A 14,201-nucleotide genomic window follows, 5' to 3' on the forward strand; every position below is an offset into this window, starting at 1 on the left:
TGGAGGCTGGTACAATTACAACATTTAAAAGGCATCTGGATGGATAGACGAATAGGAAGGGTTTGGAGGGATATGGGCCAAATGTTGGATTTGTGACTAAATTAATTTCAGATATCTGGTCAGCACGGACAAGTTGGACCGAAGGGTTTGTTTCCATGCTGTACATCTCTATGACTAAAGTCTCCATAAAATTCCATTAGGCCAAATATGATATGTCTGTTGATAGACGATAGGACTAAGACAATCCCCCACCTCAACTCTCCTATGCCTTGATGACCCAATATCTGAGGCAGGTCGGTCCAGGGTTTCACTGATGAAGAAGCAACTAGCTTGATCTTTGATGAAACCAGACCTAACTTGATTTATCACTTGAGCATTGCATAGGGATAACTCTGGAGTTGGACCATGTGTTGTGAACTACAGTCTGGGCGAACAGCAAGCAGCTGTCCAATATTCAATGTCAGTGTTCCACATATGATCATAGAGTCATAGAGATGTGCAGCATGGAAACAGACCACATAATCCAACTCATCCATGCTGATCAGCTATCCTAAATTAGTCTAGTCCCAATTGCCAGCATTTGGCCCACATCCCTCGAAACCCTTCCTACTCATGTACCCACTGATTTGAGTGATTAAAATTCTATTGCAATTTAGCCATTATTGAGGTTTTCTTAAAACCTTTACAGTTTACATCTACGTATTTTAGATTTAGGGTCATGCTGAGTAAGAGAAGGCATACCTTTTTAAACAAGCAGAAACACTTACTGTCTGTAGATCCCAGCAATTTAGTTTAAAGACTGTTGACTGCAGATACAGGTTTCCACATGTGTTAGACACCAGACTGAGATTAAACTAAATTATTGTTTTCAGTGCCCCTGGGTTAAGGAGGAGTTAAACAGGCAGAGCCTTGTCTCCTGAACATCACTCTTTGTTGTGCATTGAAAATGTCTAGGTCTCAGGCTGGGACTTAAGTTAATGATTCCATGGTTGCTGACTTTGTCACATGGAGAGTGCATCATTTGATATGAAATGTTGAAATACACAGAGAACGTGTGGAAATCATTCCCCAGTCTAAGTCACCAACTTTCTGGAGAGGAGAAGAAGCTACATGCCAGCACTTTTGAGAAGATCGCAGAAAAACAGGCTAAATACAGAAGTTGGGGTATGATTCTGTACTCAAGGAGTTAATGTTTTTACAATATTCAGTTCACAAAATAGCTAAGGTTTATGTCAACAATTTTCCTTACCATCACTTCTCCTGGGTCACAAGGTTTATGAACCAGTTGTAGCCAGTAGCAAATAAACAGAAGTCCTAGATCTACTTACTTTCTGCACACTAATTTGCAGATCCTTTCAGCTCACAAACATTAATGTGTTTAAACAGTGCGTGTTCTGTAACTGAGACCTTACCTTACATGGGGAAATATCCAAATTATTTGGCCCCTTAAGACATATTCTCTCCTGAAGATGAGGATTGTAGGTGAGATTCAGGTCCCCTCTTTCCTGAATGATGCTGCTGTCACTTAGGGATAGTTCTTCAGGTATCAACTACCCTCTGGTTTCTAACCCAATGCAGAATTTAATGTAAATGACTGGGATCTTGCCTGTCAATTAGAAAACTGGTGAGAGCCCCACATTGCCCCTTTTTGAGATGGCCTCCCACATTAAGCACCAATCATGCAATTAACTGATCAGCAGCATGCCTTCCCAGCATCAAGGATCATGGATCTTGGGAATAGAATCCAGTCTCCAAGAGCTGCTGATCAATCAGAGTTAAAATGTTTGGGAGAGCTTGATGGCTTAATCTTGCTTTGGAGTTGGAGATGGATTTAAATTATTGTTCCCCCATTTCTCTTTCATTGAAAATATCATGCTATCAATCTGGTAGCAGCCGAAACACAAAGAAAGCAACCTAACTCAAGCTAATAAAATGTGAGACTGGATGAACACAGCAGGCCCAGCAGCATCTCAGGAGCACGTTTCGGGCCTAGACCCTTCATCAGAGAGGGGGATGATGGTGAGGGTTCTGGAATAAATAGGGAGAGAGGGGGAGGCGGACCGAAGATGGAGAGAAAAGAAGATAGGTGGAGTGGAGAGTATAGGTGGGGAGCTGGGGAGGTAGGGAGGGGATAGGTCAGTCCAGGGAAGACGGACAGGTCAAGGAGGTGGGATGAGGTTAGTAGGTAGGTGATGGAGGTGCGGCTTGGGGTGGGAGGAAGGGATGGGTGAGAGGAAGAACAGGTTAGGGAGGCGGAGACAGGCTGGTTGGACTGGTTTTGGGATGCAGTGGGTGGAGGGGAAGAGCTGGGCTGGTTGTGTGGTGCAGTGGGGGGAGGGGACGAACTGGGCTGGTTTTGGGATGCGGTGGGGGAAGGGCAGATTTTGAAGCTGGTGAAGTCCACATTGATACCATTGTGGACTTCACCAGCTTCAAAATCTCCCCTTCCCCCACCGCATCCCAAAACCAGCCCAGTTCGTCCCCTCCCCCCACTGCACCACACAACCAGCCCAGCTCTTACCCTCCACCCACTGCATCCCAAAACCAGTCCAACCTGTCTCTGCCTCCCTAACCTGTTCTTCTTCTCACCCATCCCTTCCTCCCACCCCAAGCCGCACCTCCATCTCCTACCTACTAACCTCATCCCACCTCCTTGACCTGTCCGTCTTCCCTGGACTGACCTATCCCCTCCCTACCTCCCCACCTATCTTCTTTTCTCCATCTTCGGTCCGCCTCCCCCTCTCTCCCTATTTATTCCAGAACCCTTACCCCATCCCCCTCTCTGATGAAGGGTCTAGGCCCGAAACGTCAGCTTTTGTGCTCCTGAGATGCTGCTGGGCCTGCTGTGTTCATCCAGCCTCACATTTTATTATCTTGGATTCTCCAGCATCTGCAGTTCCCATTATCACTGATAGAATATTTTTCTATTCATTTCCTTATCCAATTTTCTTTTTGAAAGTTAGAATTCAATCTACTTCCATTATTCTTTGCCAGTTTATTCCAGATAAAACAACTTGCTAGATCACACAATTTTTGCTCTGGTTCTTTTCTCAATTACCTCCAGCCTGTGTCCTCTAGCTGTCAATTGCTGCGCCAGAAGAAACAGTATGCCACAACTGACCAGATCATTGTAATCCAATGCCTCTCCCTTATCATCTAGCTAGACAGGACTTTAATAGCTTTGTTTCAATGGTATCTATCCTGTTATAGCCAAAGAATCACCTGCAATTGATTTTCTTCCTAACCCCAATCTGCAACTTTTGATGTCCCAAAGAATCTATACTTCTCCCTTCCTGTCTCTCATCTACATGTTGTCCCTTAGTGGCAGATACAAAAACCATATGTCAAGTTTCACACATTTGATGAAGTTCTACCTCACCACTAAATCTCTCAACTGCTCTACTGTTTCTACGTTGTCAAACTGCTTGTCTAATATCCAGCATTTCATGAACAGAAATTTCCTCCAACTAATTATTAGGAAGAGCAAAACCATTGTCTTAAGTCCACACAACAAATTCAGTTTCCTAGCTACTGTCTCCCTGGCAACTGTCTGATCCTGAGTTACCAATCTGACCCTTACATTCTGGCAACATCATTAAGGCCACCTAATTTCATCTGCATAATATTGCCTGACTCTTTTCCATCCTCAGCTCAACTAATACCAAAAGTCTCATCCAAATCTTGTTACTTATTTACTCAACTATTCCAGGACATTCTTGGCCAGTTTCCCATCTTCTACCCTCCATAAACTTGAGACAATTCAAAACTCTGCTGGCCTTTCCCCAATTTGCACCAAGATACATTGAATCCTAATTAGGCAATGCCTTAATTTTAAAATGTTCATCTTTGTTTTCTAACCTTGTTCTGTTTTTGCCTTTCCCAGGAACTATAAAAGTCTTCAGCCTTACAACTTTTGAAATATCCTTGTTCTTTCATTTCTGGTCTCTAGTATATGCCTGATTTTAATTGCCCTCATTGTAGTGATTATAACAAGGTCAGCCAGGAGGACCTCATACAGTCATCGATGTAGCCCATAGCCATCGCTTTGGTTTGTAGGAAGTAGACAACATCATGGGTCTGAGGTACGCCTGCCTCTTTGTAGGATACGTGAAATAGTCCCTTTTCTGCAGTTACACTGGCACCAACTCCCACCTCTTCTTCTGCTACATTGATGACTGTATCAGTGCTGCCTCGTGCTCCCTTTGAGGCGCTTGAACAGCTCACCTACTTCATCATCACCTCAAAATCACTTGGACCATCTCTGACACCACCCTCCCCTTCATGGACCTCTCCGTCTCTATCTCCAGCAACTGACTCAACACCGACAACTGTTTGCTTTGCTGGTCAGCAGTCCTCAGTCAAGGGGTAACATCTTGCTGTATGACAATCTGCCATAAGAATCTCACATCTGCATCATGTGCCAGCAATGCACAAGACAAACACACTTCAACTGGAGCAAACAAGCAGCCATGTTTCAACGTCTTACATGAGTAGACCTTACTGAAATGCAGGACCATCAGACAGTAAGTCCAGGGGAGTCTCTGAAAGCAGTCCAGAGAATTGTCCATCCTCAGGTGTCCAGTAGGTGTGTTCTTGGTCAGTGGGGCCATGACTCCGCAGTCTGAGGACTGGGTAACTATAAGTCCTCTGACTCCATAGCAACCAGTCCCGGAGGTGGGAATAACTCAGCCGGGGCATATACTGGAATCAGTCAGGGGTTTGATCACTACTTGTTCAGGGCGGTCTAATTAGGTCACTCAGTGGGGTGATCCGTGGTTGGTCCATTGGCCCCATCCAGAAAGTCTAAGGGGGAAATAAGGTTGGGGGAGACAAGGGGTGAGGGCACTGCTGCATGAAGGAGACTCAGGAAGGCATTTGTCAAGATTGGTGTTTGCAGAATGGGGGAAAAGGTGGATGACAATTGTGAAAGGGAGGCAATTGTATTTGTAAGTGAGGCAACCAGTAAAGTATGGATAGAAATGTGGTCATATGGGAGAGTGTTTGTCCACAGTTAGGCTTCAAGAGTTGGGGGGTAAACAGTCTATGACCACACCTGGCATGGTCACATCATATGCCAGAGGCTGAGGGAGAAAGGTGAGCAGGTGCAGGCTCATATCGAAGGGTGGGGACCTGGAGAGGTTTGAAGTCTAGGGGCTTCAGGGGAAGGGCTATCAGAAAAGGAATGTAGATGTCTTGGGCTTGCTGATACAAAGAGTTGGATGATGGAAACCACTGCCCTGAAGAAAGTTTGCTCTTGTGTTCCATCGCCCATCATGCTCAAAATTGAAACCATGAAAGGGAAAGAAAGGGGAAATGGCCACATACACACATGGAGTGGCTGACATAAGCATCTCAACCTGTGAGGGCAGTGACTACATGACCCACTGGTGCCCTTTAGAGAGATTCCCCAATGCAAGGGTTAAATAATGGGGTCTCCCAAACCCTCATGCCCTAGATCCATTGCTTCCCTGTGTACTGCACGTCCTTCCTGCCCCAGACATCGCTGGTGACTTCATTGAAGATCAATATTTTTGGATATAGCCCCGGAAAATAATTGTGATGATTGGCCAAGAAGGGCAAATTCATTGCCCCATACATACCTTGTATATCTTGGTTCCATATGAGCCAGTAGGGTCTCAAGAAAGAGACATTGCTCCATGGTGCATCGTGTAAGCACATAAAATTAGGCATCGTGCTGATTCAGTTACATTGAGGGACAAACAGAGTATCAAACTAACAGATGTCATGCAAAAATATTAACATTAATTGAAATGTGAACATGAATATATAGTCCAATGTTACCTATGCCACAAAAGTGCCTTCAAAAGGTTATCTTTTATCTTTCCCTCCCATTATGTCTCAGTGCAGTACCAGATTCCACAGCTGGAGCACAGGGATCCTTCGTAGTTATGGAGCCTGTTGGTCCAGGGGCATTCATTACAAGGTGGCCCAGACAAGTAGAAAGTGGATCCAATCAGCTTGAAGTTCAGGTCAGATTAGGTCTGGATGGCCTGGCCACCCCTCGAGTGTCGTGCAAGAAGACTTCTGAGGAACTTGTTTGTGATTATTCCTCCTGCTGGATGCCTCCTGGCACCACTCTGTGTACTTCTTTTTCATAAATTCAAGGGATGTAGGCATCACCAGCTGGGCCAACATTTGTTGCCCATCCCTTGTTGCCCTTGAAAAGGTGGAATTGAGCTGCTTTCTTGAACTGCTGCCCCCATGTGCTGTAAGTAGACCCACAGTGCTGTTAGGGAAGAAGTTCTAGGATTTTGACCCAGTGACAGTAAAGGAAAAGCAATATATTTCCATGTCAGGTTGGTGAATGGCTTGGAGTTGAATTTGCAAATGATAATGCTCCCATGTAACAGCTGCTGTTAATCATTTCAATGGCAGTGGTCATGGGTTTGGAATGTGCTATCTAAGGAGCTTTGGTGAATTTCTGTAGTGCATCTTGTAGATAGTGCACACTGCTGCTACTGAGTATCAGTGGTATAGGGAACAGAATGTTTGTGAACATGGTGCCAATCAAGCAGTCTACTTTGTCCTGGATAGTGTCCAGCTTCTTGAGTGTTGTTGGAGCAGCACCCACCCAGGCAAGTAAAGTATATTCCACCGTACCCCTGAATTGTGCCTTGTAGACAGTATTCACTTTTGGGGAGTCAGAAGGTGAGCTACTTTGATACAGAGGCATAGTCCTTTTGCAGTTGATGCCTTTACATTGATAACTCCTTACATTGTGTTGTGTGGCACATCATTATGCTAAATGGGACAGCCTTTGAACAGATCTAGCAATTCAAGACTGGGCATCCATGAGATTCTGCTGGACAGTAAAATCATATTCCAGCACAATCTGCAATCTCATAGCCTGTCATATCCTCCACTCTACTATTAATATCAATCCAGGAGCTCAACGAAGAATACAGGAGGACATGTCAAGAGCAGCACCAGGCATACCTAAAAATGAGATATCAATGTAGTGAAGCCACCAAACAGGCTACATTTGCATGCCAAACAGTATAAGCAGTAAGTGACGGACAGAGCTAAGAGATCCCACAACCAATGGATCAGATCTATGCTCTGCAGTCCTGTCACATCGGTCATGAATGTTAATAGACAATTAAATGACCACTGAAGGAGGAGGATATACAATGCTTGATGATGGAAGAGCTTAATGCATCAGTGCAAAGGATAAAGGAGAAGCATTCACAACAATCCACATCCAAAGTGCTCAATGAATGATCCATTTTGGCCTCCTCCAGTGGTCCCCAGCATTAATGGCAGCAATCTTCAGATAATTTGATTCACTCCATGTGATAGCAAGAAACAGTTGGAGGCACTGGATGCTGTAAAGGCTTGGGCCGTGACAACATTCCAGCAATAGTACTGAAGGCTTGCCACAGCCCTAGTTAAGCTGCTTCAATACTGCAATAACACTGGCATCTATCCAACAATGTGAAAACTTTCCCTGATATGACCTGTACATAAAAACCAGGACAAATCCAATCTGGCCAACCACTGCCACTATTAGTTTACTGCCATCAGTAAAGAAATGGAAGGTGTCATCAATAGTGCTATCAAGCAGTGATAACCTACTCACGGACACCCAGTTTGGGTTCTGCCAGGTTTACTCAACCCCTGACCTCATTACAGTCTAAGTTCAAACATGGACAAAAGAGCTGAATTCCAAAGATGAGGTGAGAACATCTGCACTTGACATTAAGCTCATATTTGATCTGGTAGCAAGGAGTCCTAGCAACACTGGAGACAATTAGAATTGGGGGAGCACTCAACGCTGGCCCATACTTATTCATAGGAAGATGGCTGTAGTTGTTGGTAGTCAGTCATCTTAGATCAAAAACATCTCTGCAGTAGCACCCCAAAGTAGTGTCCTAGGCCCAACCATCTTCAACTGCTTTATCAACAACCTTCCCTCCGTCATAAGATTAGAAGTGGGGATATTCACTGATGATTGCATAATGTTCACCATTCATGATGCCTCAGATACTGAAACACCACATGCAACTGCTGCAAGACCTGGACAATATCCAGGTTTAGGCTGAGGAGTGGGAGGTAACATTTGTGCTGCACAAATGCCAGGCAATGACCATTACCAATAAGTGACAATCTAACCACCATTCCTTGACACTTAAAGGTATTACCATCACTGAATATGAACTGGGGTTACCCTTGACCAGAAACAGAACTTGACTAGCCATGTAAATACAATAACTACAACAGCAGGTCAGAGGCTAGAAATGCTGCAAATTGAGTCTGCCTTCAGAGTGGAAGACACAAATTACATCCCAGAAATAGTAGGTAAGTTAGGGGCTAAACAGAATGAGAAAGTTAAGATTAGAGTCTTACTAGAGGCACTAGAGAAACTCAAGACACTAAAATCCAATAATTCCCCTCAAACTGGTGACCTATGGTTCTGAAAGAGTTAAATGCAGAGAAAATGTATCCTCTAGATTATGGAATAGTCCCAGTAAATTAGAAGAATGGAAATGTAATGGAGCTTTAAAATAAAAGAAAGGAGGCACAGACAAAACAGGGACCAATTAACCTGATATCAGGCATCAGGAACACACTGGAATCTGTTAAGAAAGACTAAATAATGCACTTTGATATACATAGTATAATTAGAATTAAAGGAAAATCCTATTTGTAAAATTTACTAGATTTTTGGAGAATGGAAACAAATTTGACAATGTGTCATCATTATGGATCAGACCAAACCCCATCAAAATATATTAAGAAGATGGCATAGATCCCAACTTTTACTTATTTTTAAAGGCAAGTGTGGTGTATTATGTTCCGGATATAATACAATTGGTCAAAATACCAGCCTTGAAGCAAAACACAACTTATTCTCCCTCTATAGCTAAAATATAAACAAAGGAAAGAAGAATTGGAATAACTTAAATCTATTGGACAACTAAACGGAATTTTAGCCTATTTAACTACTAAATAGCAGCTGTTCCAATGTAGCAACATCCTATAAACACACCCTTGGCAAAGGCAAATTCAGTAAAATAGATTGTCCCACATGCAATTCTAGCAGCAGGAAGAGAACCCAAGCTTTTAGATGTAACAGAGAGAAGAATAATAGCTTCCACATCCAGCTTCAAGACCCAGCAGCTACTGAACGTTAAACTAATATCCTGGTTCTGTTAGAGCTTGACTCCACCCCTTCATACTGCTTTTTTTGTTCCAAAAATACAAAGCTAGCTGGACTCAGAACGGACAACTTGGCTCCAACTTCACAAAACTTGCCTTTAAAAGAAAAATGATGGTACAAATCCTTCTTAACAGTCACACAAGAGGCTAAAAGGCAAGAACTAATGGAGTTGGGGGTGATAATATTAAGCATGACTGAAGATAAGCTATTGAACAGGAATCAGGGAGTAGGGATAAATGAAACATTTTCAAGTTTCCAGACTGTGTTTAGTGGAATATTTCTAATATCAACACTACCCCTCAGCTATTTACAATCTATATTAATGCCATAGACAAAGAGGTAGAGAGGATTTCATCAGGCAGATTTAAATCTCACTTCATTTTAATTTCCATTATCTTCAAAGTCAGGATCTCTATCCCTGTTGTGTGGCCGAGATTGGTAAATTGTAGAACCTCCCCTCAGTATCTTTTCAGGAACAGACTGTATTGCAGCTCATGTAGGTCAAGTACTTTGGGCTCAAACTCAGCTACAGTTCTGCAGAATTAATAAGGAAAGACAAAATCAATTGATCTGTTTCCAGGACTTACCTGTTTGTCGCTGGTACAATACGTACACTAACCTGTTCAAATGAATTGGTGATGTCTGCTTATCAGCAACATCATGTCTTTCCTTCACATAAAGCCAGCTGTAGATTCTGAATAACCACAATCCGATTGATATCTAGCATTGTGATGACAAAACCCAACAGGTTAAACAGTTCATTTTTTATCTGTAGAATATAAATTGATTTCATAAAATCATGCACTTTAGAAGAGGCCCTTTGACCCATTGAGTCTGACAAAAATTATGTTAAATCTACATAGTCCTACTTTCTAGCACTTAGCCCGGCACTGATATGAGACTCTGAGCTAAGTTCCCTGGTTTATCTCTACCATCCTCCTTGAAAAGTGAAAGGCACTGTCTAACGAGCCTTGGTGGGATGCTGCAGAAAATCTTGAAGATATTGCTACTTTGCGTTCATGGTGGAGGGAGTGAATATTGAGAGGGTCAGATGGGTTGTCAATTAAGTAGACTGCTTCCTCCTGGATAATATCAAGCTTCTTGAGTGTTATTGTAATTGCACTCGTCAAAGCAAGTGCAGAGTATTCCATTACACTCCTGATTTGTACCTTGTAGATGGTGGACAGGCTTTGAGGAATCAGGAGTTGAGTTATCCACCACACATTCCCCAGTCTCTGATCTGATCTGGCAGCTATAATATTATATGGTTACGGCATTGAATGCCAAGGGGGACAGTTGAAAAGTCTCTTGTTGGATGTGGTCATTGCCTGCCACAGTGTGGTATAAATTTTACTTGCCAATTATTGGCCCAAGTCTGAATGTTGTCCAAGTCTTGCAGTATTTGGACACATCTCTACTTCTATCCTTATGATAGAGGAAAGGTTATTGATGGAGTAACTGAAGTTGGTTGAGTATAAGTCTTAGGTTCAGAAGGCACTGCTAAAGAACTCTTGTTGTTGCAGTGCACTTTGTAGGTGGCACACATTGCTGTCACAGTATGTTAGTGGTTAAAGGAGAGAGTGTTTGATGTGTTAGATGGAACACTAATCAAGTGGGCTGCTTCATCGTGGACAACATGGGTTAGATACAGAACATAGCTCCCTCTTCCATGAATAGTGTACCTTTAGAATCTACCTCAATCAGAGTATCCTTTACTTGTTTGCGTGAAATTCTTTCTACTTATATCCTATTATTGCCACATCAAGCATACTTTTGCTGTGTGAACACATGCTTGGAACTAAACTGAGACTGCCTGAACCCCTGTCACTTCAGATCCTTCATCATGTTAACGTTAATTCTGGAATAAAACATTGGCATAAGCTAAAACTAAAGGAAGTTCCAAACATTGGTATAGCCTCTGATTTTCATGAGATCTTTGGGGGGGATCCCATGGTGGAGCTGCAACTGAGGAGGTCAGTAAGATCATTAGTAGTTGCCCTGGGGCCAATAATGATGGCCACCTGTTTCCAAGAGCTGCCAGCCAATCAAATAGATGACAACTCTGCAGCCTCAACAGTAGCACTGGAAGTGGTGACTGCACCTTGGAGAGGACGAATCAATGACCTCCACAGCAATGTGGTTGACTGGGCAATTAGGAACGGGCAATAAATGCTGGCCTAACCAGTGACACTCACATCCCATGAACAAATAAAGAAAAAAGAAGGTAAATGAGGTCTTGTGTGCCAGAATCAGTCAGGGAGGCTCCAGAAAGCAGAGTGGGTGGTTAAAAAATAGTGTGCTCTGACCACATGGCAGCCATTACTGCTGAATCATCTCAGCCAAAGAGTGGCTATAAAGGAGGGTCTCCCAGGAACTCACTGGTAGACTGCCATGGTGTATGTAGTGGTGTCATCGTTGAATTGTGGTTAACTCCTGATGATGGATTCCAATGGAGAGGGAACCAGGTTCTTAATTAACTGTTCAAATTATTGAATTAGTTCCAAGCAGGTGGCCATCTGCCACCTTTCCTCCAACACCCAAAAGTCTTTTAAAATCTGGCCCTTTGTGTTAGGTTCCCTACTCTCTGGGGCTTTGGTTCATCAGATTTAGATTTTTTTGGATTAACAGATAGCAGTGACAAAGAAACTGTTCGCAGCCATGTCTCCCACGGCCGACGACCTCATCGCTCCGCCCACAACCTCCACAGCCAGCAACCCCAGAGAAGACAGCCACACTGAGCCCTGCCGCATCTTCACCATCCCCCCAGACCTCCCACTGACTGAGGACGAACGGTCAGTCCTTAGTAAGGGGCTCACCTTTGTCCTCCTACAACCACACATCATGGAATACCAGTCACGGTTGGACATAGAGCAGTTTTTCCGCCGTCTTCGCCTCCATGCCTACTTCTTCAACCGGGAACCTAACCCTCCTTCCACTGACCCCTTCACCCGCTTCCAACACAAGTCCTCCTCCTGGACACCACCCCCAGGCCTCCTACCCTCCCTCGACCTCTTCATCTCCAACTGCCGTCGAGACATTAACCGCCTCAACCTCTCCACCCCTCTCACCCACTCCAACCTCTCCCCCGCAGAACGGGCAGCCCTCCGCTCCCTCCGCTCCAACCCCAACCTCACCATCAAACCCGCAGACAAGGGTGGCGCAGTGGTAGTATGGCGCACTGACCTCTACATCGCCGAGGCCAGACGCCAACTCTCTGACACCACCTCCTACCGCCCCCTCGATCATGACCCCACACCCGAGCACTAAACCATCATCTCCAACACCATTCACAACCTCATCACCTCAGGGGACCTCCCACCATCAGCCTCCAACCTCATTGTTCCCCAACCCCGCACAGCCCGTTTCTATCTCCTTCCCAAAATCCACAAACCTGCCTGCCCTGGTCGAACCATCGTCTCAGCCTGCTCCTGCCCCACCGAACTCATCTCCACCTATCTGGACTCCATTTTCTCCCCTTTGGTCCAGGAACTCCCCACCTACGTCCGTGACACCACCCACGCCCCCCACCTCCTCCAGGACTTCCAATTCCCTGGACCCCAACATCTCATATTCACCATGGACGTCCAGTCCCTATACACCTGCATTCCGCATGCAGATGGCCTCAAGACCCTCCGCTTCTTCCTGTCCCGCAGGCCCGACCAGTCCCCCTCCACCGACACTCTCATCCGCCTAGCTGAACCCGTCCTCATCCTTAACAACTTCTCTTTTGACTCCTCCCACTTCCTACAGACTAAGGGGGTGGCCATGGGCACCCGCATGGGCCCCAGCTATGCCTGCCTCTTTGTAGGTTACGTGGAACAGTCCCTCTTCTGCACCTACACAGGCCCCAAACCCCACCTCTTCCTCCGGTACATTGATGACTGTATCGGCGCCGCCTCTTGCTCCCCAGAAGAGCTCGAACAGTTCATCCATTTCACCAACACCTTCCACTCCAACCTTCAGTTCACCTGGGCCATCTCCAGCACATCCCTCTCCTTCCTGGACCTCTCAGTCTCCATCTCAGGCAACCAGCTTGTAACTGATGTCCATTTCAAGCCCACCGACTCCCACAGCTACCTAGAATACACCTCCTCCCACCCACCCTCCTGCAAAAATTCCATCCCCTATTCCCAATTCCTCCGCCTCTGCCGCATCTGCTCCCACGATAAGACATTCCACTGCCGCACATCCCAGATGTCCAAGTTCTTCAAGGACTGTAACTTTCCCCCCACAGTGATCGAGCACGCCCTTGACCGCGTCTCCCGTATTTCCCGCAACATATCCGTCACACCCCGCCCCCGCCACACCCGCCCTAAGAGGATCCCCCTCGTTCTCACACACCACCCTACCAACCTCCGGATACAACGCATCATCCTCCGACACTTCCGCCATTTACAATCCGACCCCACCACCCAAGACATTTTTCCATCCCCACCCCTGTCTGCTTTCCGGAGAGACCAGTCTCTCCGTGACTCCCTTGTTCGCTCCACACTGCCCTCCAACCCTACCACACCCGGCACCTTCCCCTGCAACCGCAGGAAATGCTACACTTGCCCCCACACCTCCTCCCTCACCCCTATCCCAGGCCCCAAGATGACATTCCACATTAAGCAGAGGTTCACCTGCACATCTGCCAATGTGGTATACTGCATCCACTGTACCCGGTGCGGCTTCCTCTACATTGGGGAAACCAAGCGGAGGCTTGGAGACCGCTTTGCAGAACACCTCCGCTCAGTTCGCAACAAACAACTGCACCTCCCAGTCGCAAACCATTTCCACTCCCCCTCCCATTCTCTAGATGACATGTCCATCATGGGCCTCCTGCACTGCCACAATGATGCCACCCGAAGGTTGCAGGAACAGCAACTCATATTCCGCTTGGGAACCCTGCAGCCTAATGGTATCAATGTGGACTTCACCAGTTTCAAAATCTCCCCTTCCCCTGCTGCATCCCTAAACCAGCCCAGTTCGTCCCCTCCCCCCACTGCACCACACAACCAGCCCAGCTCTTCCCCCCCCC

General features: G+C 45.6%; 1 protein-coding gene across 2 annotated transcripts in view; it reads right to left on the reverse strand.

Annotated features, from left to right (window-relative positions):
- Positions 1-927, reverse strand: part of slc45a1 (solute carrier family 45 member 1) — a 70,269-nt gene extending 69,342 nt beyond the window's left edge. The window contains exon 1 of one of the 2 annotated variants that reach the window (XM_048561838.1): positions 768-927. The gene's annotated coding sequence lies outside the window, so the exon portion shown is untranslated. Of the gene's footprint in view, positions 1-741 lie in introns of both variants that reach the window. The other variant, XM_048561839.1, reaches the window with a different exon arrangement.
- Between the last annotated feature and the right edge of the window lie 13,274 nt (positions 928-14,201).

Source organism: Stegostoma tigrinum, chromosome 28 (assembly GCF_030684315.1).
Source record: "Stegostoma tigrinum isolate sSteTig4 chromosome 28, sSteTig4.hap1, whole genome shotgun sequence".
Lineage (NCBI taxonomy): Eukaryota > Metazoa > Chordata > Chondrichthyes > Orectolobiformes > Stegostomatidae > Stegostoma > Stegostoma tigrinum.